This window comes from Pinus tabuliformis, chromosome X, assembly GCF_031772625.1.
Source record: "Pinus tabuliformis cultivar Carrire ecotype Pingquan chromosome X, CPIR1, whole genome shotgun sequence".
Lineage (NCBI taxonomy): Eukaryota > Viridiplantae > Streptophyta > Pinopsida > Pinales > Pinaceae > Pinus > Pinus tabuliformis.
The window spans coordinates 240217250-240228866 of NC_142308.1; the positions used below are offsets into that span (position 1 = coordinate 240217250).

General features: G+C 29.1%; 1 long non-coding RNA gene across 1 annotated transcript; it reads right to left on the bottom strand.

Moving 5' to 3' along the window:
• Positions 1-3339: 3339 nt before the first annotated feature.
• Positions 3340-4308, bottom strand: LOC149139252 (uncharacterized). The gene is made up of 2 exons (XR_016264903.1): positions 4090-4308; positions 3340-3858 (listed from the first exon to the last, which is right to left on the bottom strand). It is a non-coding gene; the product is annotated as an uncharacterized LOC149139252 (long non-coding RNA).
• Positions 4309-11617: the final 7309 nt, after the last annotated feature.

Sequence of the window (11617 nt, forward strand, 5' to 3'; positions counted from 1 at the left end):
TATACTTGTAAAGCTTTGTAACATTGAAAGATAGAATAATATATTGTATTCATGCTGACTCATTGTTCAGGGAGTTGCCCCTCCCTTTATACTGTGCAATTGTGTTCTTCATTTATAATTACTGATGATAATGAATGTGTATGGGTGTTCATTGTTATAAAGGAAACATAATAATTACTTGGTTGAGAAACACAAACTGAGTAGGACAAGTGGTTAGGCGTAGTCCATGAACATAAGTATTGGTGAAAAGAAAGTGTTTGGTGGTGCCGCACCTCGCCAAGAGTGGTTGAAAGACTATCGCCGGCCTGGGGGCGTGACAATATGCATGTAGCATATCTAACTTAGACAAACTAAAACACCAATTTTGGTTCTGTGAGTAAATGAAGTGTCTCGATACTTTGGTTGGCTTGACTATTTTCCTTTCCATGCTTATTAAAGTGTTTGGCCATATCTTTTTTAAAATTGTAAAGGTTAAATATATATTTTTAATTAGATAATTAAAAGCATATTCTATAAAAGTTAAATCTTAATTATATTTTATTTGAGAAAATTGAAATTATAAAAAATACTTATTAATAATGATTTTTCAAAAATATAAATATTTTTAAAATGGTTATTATGTTCTTTTAAATTCTTTATATAATATTATTTTAAACATAGGAAAGAAAACAATACCACATAAAATTTAATTTAATTTTAAAGTTTCAGTGAATTCAAAAGTTATATAATATCTCATTTTAAATATAAGGAAAAAAAAAATACAACATAAATTTTAATTTAATTTTATATTTTCACTGAATTCAAAAGGAAAGAAATGGTTGACCAGTTATTTGAAATACAACAAAAATTTTAATTTAATTTTCTATTTTTACTGAATTCAAAAGGAATTAAATGGTTGACCAGTTATTTTAGAGTAAGTTATCATCTCCTTTATTTGGTGGTTAGACGTTTTGACTAATTGCACTCTCTTTTCTCTGGGTTGTTAGACGTTTTAAATTTTATTAAGTAAAGTAATTTTATTTGACAATTTTTAGTAATGTGTACGGACAATATATTAGTCAGATGTCTGAATTTGCAATCCATGAAAATTTCAGGGACTGTATAGAAACGTGGTTATAATTTATAAAATAAATGTTATAGATTGCCGAAGAATTACATATTTTATTTCATGTTTACTAGATAATAGAATTTACAATTTAGCTAGATATGAAAACGAAGAAGATAGAAATTCCAAATAAATGCAAAAGAGAAAAAATGCGGAGTTTGACCTTTATGTTGTCAAGTATTTATAAATTTCTTTTAAGTGTGTTTATATATTCCTTTTGGAAGAATATCCAACTCTTAATATCACGTAACTTTGCTATAAAATCAAGTCCTTTTAGTGCTTTCTCTTGTCAGCTATTTTAGATTTTAGGTGAACTATATTTTGCATTTATTATTTTGTGTTTATTATTTTTCACACCTAAAGAAATTAGGTGGCGGCGGCGTCGGCGGCTAGTTTTAAAGTAGGATTATTTTTTATTTTAAAAATGTTATATTTTATTATCTTAGGTTTGTAAAATAGTATGTCTAATAAAATGAATTTATTGAATCAATTTCTCTATCTCTTTTGTGTTAATATTTTTTAAAAGTAAATTGTTAAATAAAATTTGATTTAAACGAGACTATTTTGTTATACATTCAAATAAGTTGACGCCTATAACTTATATCAATCATATTTATTAATATGATTGTGCTAGTTATAAAATCAACCATCTTATGAATTAAAAAAAATATTATTTTTTATACATTATTTTCAAACTATAAATATTCTTCAATATGCTTATTATTATCTAAAAATTAATATCAAACATAATTCAATTGTCCACCATTCCCTTTCTCATTTTAAGAGATCCCATGCAAATACATCCTATATTTATTCATAGTTGTCCAACACTGCCCCCTTCTAATTTTAAGACACCCCATGCCAATACATCTCAAATTTAAAAATTTATGATAGAACCAATTGTCTTCCGAGTCAAGATGGTTATCACCACTCTTTATTAACATACACATTGATTATATAATCAATATTGTTCTAACTGAATGAAAACTATTTTTACACACTATTTTTAAGCTAAGAATCATCAACTATTATTTTAAAATTTAATGTTAATTATTATTATTCATAATTGTCCAACATTATATGAGTCGCAAAATACTATAAGGTGGTGAGAGGGGGAGGATCCGCTATGGTCGAGCGGACAATGTGTTTAGGGATTCATGGGGTTTTGGTTATATGCCAAATAATCAAGCAGAGATATATGGTCTCTACTAGGGACTTTTGTTAACCAAACAAAATCAAGTGGACACACTTACAGTAATGGGAGATTTTCTTCTAATCTTGTATCATCTCCCCAAAGGCTCCTTCCCAAAGGATTTATTTTATATGGAAAACATCATGAAAAGAATCAAGAAAATTTAGGAAGATATTCCATCCAAAGCATATTTCCATGTAATAAGAGACTTCAACATAGCAGCAAACAAGTATGCTAACTCAGGTGTGTAAATTGAAGATAGTTTGCTAACTAAGACTATAAGTTAAAAATAAGTGAATTAAAATTTAATGGCCAAATCATGCATGCTATAATACCCTAATGGCAGATGAAGTCTACGAAAATAATTCCTTTACAATGTTATATGTTACAAAGGCACTTTTGTAAGGTATTCACCTATAAAATCTCTCATTTCATTGCCCACATAAGAAAATCATGTATTCTTCTTATGAAAGAGAAAAAAAATGAAAAATTTTGATGAATTAACTATAATTCCTAATATATTTAGTATTCTTATTAAAAAAATTAGAAAATTTTATAAATTAACTATAATTCCTAATATTTGATATATAAAAGATAATATAATACAAATGTTCTTCCCATTAAAAACAACTGTCGAAAACCTCCACAGTTCTAATTCTAACCGATACATGCAAATCCATCCTAAAATTTCAAACATATATCAAGAAGAACATAATGATTATGAAAAAGATTCTAACCGATACAATGCAAATCCATCCTACAATTTGAAACATATATCCATCCTACAATTTGAAACATATATCCAGAAAAACACACTGATTATGAAAAAGATTATTATAAATGCGTGACCATGTCAAAATCATTCACCATCCACTAATCCACATTAAACATGCTCAATTATTTTTTTATAACACAAACAATCGCTTTGATCTCAACTAATTTGTTCATAGTGGTCTCTGAATTTAAAGTAACACCGCCACCGTCCTAATTTTAATACATCCAATACAAAACATGCTAAATTTTAAGACATCTGTAGAAAAGATAATTAACATAAAACTACCGTTATTCTTATTCCTTGATAAGATCAAGAGACATGGAGATTATTATGAATACAAAACAACATTCAGTGTCAACTAACCCACCATGAGAATGGACAACAATCCCTTGGTTTGGCCTCACTGGAATGGAAAGTGCTCAAGTGCGTAAAAGCTATACAAATATGCATTTAAAACCCAACCACCATAAACTCCACAGCAGAATCCTGGATGGCACATACCAAACGTTTACACAATCTCCTTTTCCTATCAATTTTTAACATGTCTTCCTGTTCAATCGGTCTGTACCAGTGTTCCTCTTCTTTGCCTCCGGCCATCTCATATCACAATACTCACAATCTCTGTTGGCGTTCGGATCCCTCATCAGTGTCGCTGATCCTCATAGAGTCCGTGGCTGATTGGGATCTAGCTGCCTTCTTGTGAAACTGAAGTGGTGCGACGTCTAGAATTCCTCATCCACTGGACAGAGTGTCTCTCTTCAAAGTCACATCAACGAATCTGCAGGGCTATAGATGGAGAGGAGTAAACCACACAATAAAATAATCAATTTGAGATTATCGGTTGTTCATGAAATTGTATTGATTCTATTGCTATTGCTCCAACTTATATGATTAAATTCACTCAAAAGCGCCAAGAAAAGATATGCTAATCTCAAACATGAATGACTAACAATTTCTAAATTAAAATTCTAACATGACTGACACTTCCTTCTTAAATTTAAATTGTATATAAATTACCTGAAACTAAAAACTTTTGAATGTAACTTGGAGTAATTATCTCCAACATCTCTCTTCCTCTGCTGCAAGATCGTCGGGTTGCGCCAAATGACAGAATCTCTACGGACTCAGAAGGATCACCGATGATGATGAGGGAAGCGAAATCCGACAGTGATTGTTGAATATGGTGATATGAGTGAACGAGTGATGCAGAAGAGCAGGAGAACAATATACAGAGAGTATCTCATCGTTCATATATATAGAAAAGGCTAAAACCTGAAATCCTCCATGCTAATGACAACAAATACCGAGATAATCACATGCGTATATTATGCACCTATAAAGAAGCAAGAAATCACACATGCAACGTATTACCTACAAAGCAATCTAATTGTAGTTGTTGATCTACCTGTTCACTTATGCTTCCCTGCTTTAGTTTGCCTTCTTTCTACAAATTTACTATATGCCAAATTGATCCAAGAATACTCCAAGATTTCTCTAAGTGTGCAAGAGTGTGAGAGAATGAGAGAATATAAGAAAGCTCCACCCAATATTTGTCAAAATCTAACCAAACAGTCAAAAGTTGTGAACTCATCTTCAAAATCCTTTTTATCATTGAGGCCTCTCTTTTCTCCTACTTTCCTTTCTTTCATAAATAAAATGCTACTTGATGCCACTTTGTCTTTGCCAATGCCTTTTTCAGTTTCCACAACCATAAATTAATCACCAGTGATACCCATCACTGTGTTTTTCTCAACATTCACCTTGTAACACATGTCCCATGATCTTGGTATTATATTTTATTTAGATAGAAAATCAAGTAGGGATTGTTACAATAAGCTTGCATACTTTGTTATCTTGTCCCTTCACAGAAAATCCTTTTGGTTTAGACATAAAAACATTATCTTTCAGATATCCATTCAAGAAGGGAATTTTTACATCCATTTGATGGACCTTCCAACCATTCTGAGATACTAAGGCGAAAAGAGTCTGGATGGTAACCCATTTTACTGTGGGGGAAATTTTCTCCTCATAATCAACCCCTTGTTTTCGTGTAAAAATGTTTTCCCGAGCCTTGATTTATACTTGTCAAGTGAGCCATCTTCTTTATATTTGTTCTTGAAACCCCACTTGCAATCAAATGCTTTGGTTCCAAATGGGTCCACCAACATTTTGGTTCCATTATTTATCATAGCATCATACTCTTTTTGCATTTCTTATTTCCATTCTCATGAGAAGCAACTTCTTCAAAGGAATTTGGTTCGAAATATGTTGAAAAATTTAATCCACAATCATAATAAAAATCCATATAATAAAAATCCATATCAATAAATGAATCAGATTAAGCCACAATGATTCGATTATTCTCTTTACATCTTGTTATTAATTGAGTGAAAATGAACTGATATTCAATTCTTTTTACATCTTTAGGTAAATATTTAGCATCATGAATTAAGACAATGACTCCATTATTCTATTTATACACTGTTATTGATTGAATGAGAATAAAGTGATATTCAATTCTCTTTACCTTTGTTATTGGTTACATGAGAATAAAATTAATATTCAATAAATAAATAAAACAATTACCTGAGAATAACTTAATATTATAAAATGAAGAAAACAATAAATTGATATTAACTTACTAAGATGATTACTATTTAATTTAACCTATTTGCCTTGGTAACCACATTAAATTTCTATATCTAACCAAAAAATAGATTTATTTTCTAATAAAACTAATAAATAGACTCATTTTATAAAAAATGAAATCTATCACTTGTATGTCAACAATAATGAAACTAGATAAAACTCTCAAAATCAAATAAAAACAAATATTTCATCTACATAAATGAAAATACTGTTTTATACATGATATTTTGTGTGTGGACATGTCATGTTAATCTCAACCTTTAAGCTTAACACTTAAATGTTCATGCTTTATACTTAATGGTGTACACTATAGGATCACATGGTGTGATTGACAATAAAGACTAGCTTTTTCCAATAATTGAAAATAGAGACTAGATTTTTCTACTAAGTCCAAAGATCGCTATCTTGAAGTCTCATCAAGTCTTACTATTAGAGGTCTTTCATGTTGCGATACTTATCTTTGAGTCTCAACCAGCATAATCATTAACATTTTTTGTTTTCTATATATATATATGTTAGTAAATTTTTAAGTCACCCATCTAATTGTGGTTTGAAAAATTGGATAATGGTAGTGAGTGACATGTAGAGTTTAAATGGTCAATTTGTTTATAGTGAAATACTAAAAATACTAGTAAATATCTATCAAATTTAATCCAGGTAGAGATTTAATCTTCACTAAATATTTTACAATATTCTTAGTGAATTTATATGTCAAAACTTGAGATTTTTCAAAAATATTTAAGTCTTTTTTTTTTTTGTAAGCTGAGATGGGACTCTTTCTATTACTATATAGAAAATAAAACAGTACATAGTATCAAAACATATTAACTCGCCCTCATGGGGAAACCGAGTATTTTAGCCATCTAAAGTTTTTAATGACCGACCACTAGCCATCTAAAGTTTTTATTCCCTTTTAATTAAATTGATTATTTAAAATAAAATGTCATATAAACATGCTTCATATATACATGAGTTATGATTTGTTGAGCATGTAAGCAATCATACTTATCAATAATATTGTAACAAAGTCTACTTATAGATTAAAAATTTCTAAAAAAAAAATAAAGAGAATCTTCATAATTATATATTTTTTTTATAGACATATAATCACATCTTACTAATAATAATAATTTAACCAATTTTAAATTTAATTACATTTTTATATTATTTAATTAATAATTTAACGAATTTAAAATTTAATTACATTTTTATATTATAAATTAAATATTTTAATGTATATCAAATTTATCATAATTAAATTAATATACTTTATATTAAATAGAGATAGAATTACAAACCATATCGAGCCCCCCAAAATTTGAAAACGACCATAGGCAATCTAACGTTGGCAATTGAACACATGAATCACCATGGTTGTGTATGAAAATGTATCCGAAACATAGGCACAACCATATGCGTGTGGCATATCTAATTTAGACCATCTAAAACACCATTTTTGGTTCCGCGAGTAAATGAAGTGTCTCGATACTTCGGTTGGCTAGACTATATCCCGTTCCCTGGTTATTAAATTGTTTGGCCATTATTTTTTTTAAATTGTAAAGGTTGATTGTACATTTCTAATTAGATAACTAAAAGCATATTCTACGAAAGTTAAATCTTAATTATATTTTATTTAAGAAAATTGAAATTATAAAAAATATTTATTAATAATGATTTTTCAAAAATATAATTGTTTTTAAAAAGGTTTTTATACTCTTTTAAATCCCTTATATAATATGTCATTTTAAATATAAGAAACAAAGAAAAAAATACAACATAAATTTTAATTTAATTTTGTATTTTCACTGAATTCAAAAGGAATGAAATGGTTGACGAGTTATTTGAAATACAACAAAAAATTTAATTTTCTATTTTTACTGAATTCAAAACGAATGAAATGGTTGACCCGTTATTTTAGAGTAAATTATCGTCCCGTTTATTTGGTTGTTAGACGTTTTTACTAATTGCACTCTCTTTTCTTTTGGTTGTTATAAGTAATTTTTCACTATGGTGTACGGACAATATATTCGTCAGATGTCTGAATTTGCAATCTATAAAAATGTCAGCGACTGTATTGAAAATAATTTAGAGATTGTATAAAAACGTGGATATAATTTATAAAATAAATGTTGATGATGATGATGGTTAACATCCGTTGAGACCAAAGATTGATCTATCGAACCTAAAGAAACAAATTATTTATTTTGATTTAAGATTTTATTCTTATGCTCAAAAAACTTGGATAGAAGCCTCCCAAGCTCACTATAATGGTGACATTGTAAAATGCTAGGAAGGTCAGTATTGTAACAAACACTGTGAAATTGAGATCTAATGTAGTTGTACGTGGGGCACTCTAAGAGGAAGTGGTTTTCATCCTGGATGTTCCTATTCTCACATATAAGGCAGATCCTTTCCATCCATGGCGGTTTAGGAACTGCCCAATGACCTGTTTCACTATGGAGCTCATGAGAATTCGTTCTAATCTTTGCTATATTAATATTCTTCTTTGTGCTAGTTAAAATAGAGAGATACTTTTGATCTTCTAGGGTGGGGTTGATGACCTTCTTATAACAACTTAATTTTCTTTTTGCCGCTAAATCTTTCTCACACCACATTTTTTCTTTGAACTTAGAAGTAACAATATCTTTAATGTTATTTATGTTTTGCAATGCATCATTTTCGTTGATCTACCAACAGTTTAACCAAGTCCTTGTGTCTTTATGCCACCCTCGATTGAGCCTTAGGTGGTTTTGGCTAGAATTTAAGCTAGCTTAGGAAGTCTATGATCGTCTATGTTATTGAGTTTGTGCTTGTACAGCAGAAACCTAATCATAGTTAGGCTCTCAATAGGGGAAAGACCTCCTTCTATAAGGAGAATAAGATAGTGTGTGTTACTTTTAATTTTCATATCATAAGTTATAAAACACTTTTGGATATGCTCAATCTTCTTCCATGTTATAGAGTGTCAAAGAATTACATATTTTATTTCATATTTACTAGATAATAGAATTTACAGTTCAGATAGATATGAAAAAGAAGAAAAAAATAGAAATTCCAAATAAATGCAAAAAAGTAAAAATAGGGAGTTTGACTTTTATGTTGTAAAGTATTTTAACATGTATAAAGAAGAGGAGAATGAATTTCCAAACTATGGACACTTTGAAATTGCACATTGTGGAGTTTGCAATTGCACATTAAGTTTGAGCTGTAGATATTGTAACATGTTGGGTGATGAGATACAATCCAAAAAAGTGATGTTTCTGCTCACATACAGATTTATTATAAAAGTAATTAATTATTGTAAAACTGTCTTCCAAATCAAGATATTGAAAATGAAGCGGCTCTCAAGGGGTGGTTCATATTGAAATAAAATATTTTGTTAAACATATTTTTGAATAACAAATTTAATTTAAAAATTCTTTATTTCACCACACACTTCTTTACATAAATAATATCACACTGTTTACTTCTCTAACATTTTCCCGTCGGTTTAATTTCGGACGTCACTCTGGCATTGCGCAGGCGACAGTGCTCACCACTGCCAGCCGTAGCCATGCCTCTTCGGCTGCGTTGACATCTCCTGGAGCACCCGCCGCTCCCTCCTTTCGGACCCCCATTGCGCGGACTTCACTGCCAGCACTTTGGGAGTTGCTGTTGATCTTCTCATTTCTGCATTTAGATCGAAAAGGATCTCAATTTAGGTAAGGATGTTGCACTTTTGAAGAAACATAGGGATTTTTTTTAACATAAATAAAATAAAATAGTAATATTAAATAGTAATAGTGCAACTTTCAAGACAAGTAATTTAGGTAAGGATGTTGCACTTTTGAAGAAACATAGGGATTTTTTTTAACATAAATAAAATAAAATAGTAATAGTGCAACTTTCAAGACAAGTTTGTTGCTTTATAAATTTCTTTGAAGTGTTTTTATATATTCCTTTGGAAGAATATCGAACTCTTAATATCACGTAACTTTGCTATAAAATCAAGTTTTTTTTAGTGCTTTCTCTGGTCAGCTATTTCATATTTTAGGTGAAATATATTTTGCACGTTGTTCTTGTTTTAAAGTATGATTAATTTTTATTTTAAAAATATTTTATTTTATTATTTTAGGTTTGTAAAAAAATATGTTTAATAAAATGAATATATTGAATTAATTTGTATAATTTTTTGTGTTAATATTTTTTAAAGGTAAATTGTTAAATAAAATTTGAATTTAAACGAGACTATTTTGTTATACATTCAAATAAGTTGATGTCTACAACTTATATCAACTATATTTATTAATATTATTGTGCTAGTTATAAAATCAATCATCTTATGAATAAAAAAAATATTATTTTTCACACATTATTTTTAAACTATTAATATTCTTCAATATGCTTACTATTATTTAAAAATTAATGTCAAATATAATTCAATTGTCCACCACTCCCTTTCTCATTTTAAGACGTCCCATGCAAATTCATCCTATAATTATTCATAATTGTCCAACACTACCCCCTTCTAATTTTAAGACACCCCATGCCAATACATCTTAAATTTACAAATTTATTATAGAACCAATTGTCTTCCAAGTCAAGATGGTTATCACCACTCTTTATTAACTTACACATTGATTATATAATCAATATTGTTCCTAGTGAAAGAAACTATTTTTAAATTAAGAATCTTCAACTATCATTTTAAAATTTAATGTTAATTATTATTATTCATAATTGTCCAACATTATATGAGTTGCAAAATACTATAAGGTGGTGAGAGGGGGAGGTTAAGCTATGGTTGAGCGGAGGACATCGTGTTCAGAGATTCATGGGGTTTTGGTCATATGACAAATAATCAAGCAGAGATATATGGTCTCTACTAGGGACTTTTGTTAACCAAACAAAATCAAGTGGACACACTTACAGTAATGGGAGATTCTCTTCTAATCTTGTATCATCTCCCCAAAGGCTCCTTCCCGAATGATTTGTTTTATATGGAAAACATCATGAAAAGAATCAAGAAAATTTAGGAAGATATTCCATCCAAAGCATATTTCATATTTCCATATAATAAGAGACTTCAACATAGCAGCAAACAAGTATCCTAACTAGGTGTGTAAATTGTAGATAGTTTGCTAACTAAGACTGTAAATTAAAAATAAGTGAATTAAAATTTAATGGCAAAGTCATGCATGCTATAATGCCCTAATAGCTGATGAAGCCTACCAAAATAATTCCTTTGCAGTGTTATATGTTACAAATTTTGTGTTTTGATTAAGCACTTTTGTAAGGTATTCACCTATAAAATCTCTCATTTTATTGCCGACATAAGAAAATCATGTATTCTTATTAGAAAAGAGAAAAAAATTGGAAAATTTTGATGAATTAATTCTAATTCCTAATATATTTAATATCCTTATTAAAAAAAAAATTGGAAAATTTGATAAATTAACTATAATTCCTAATATTTAATATATGTAAAAAAAATATATTACAAATGTTCTTCTGCATTAAAAAAAACGGTCCAAAACCTTCACAGTTCTAACTCTAACCGATACAAGGCAAATCCATCCTAAAATTTGAAACATATATCAAGAAGAACATAATGATTATGAAAAGGATTCTAACCGACACAATGCAAATCCATCCTACAATTTGAAACATATATCCAGAAAAACACACTGATTATGAAAAAGATTATTATAAATGCGTGACCATGTCAAAATCGTTCACCATCCACTAACCCACATTAAATATGCACAATTATTTTTTTATAACAGAAACAATCGCTTAGAGCTCAACTAATTTGTTCATATTGGTCTCTGAGTTTAAAGTAACACCGCCACCGTCCTAATTTTAATACATCCAATACAAAACATGCTAAATTTTAAGACATCTGTAGAAAAGATAA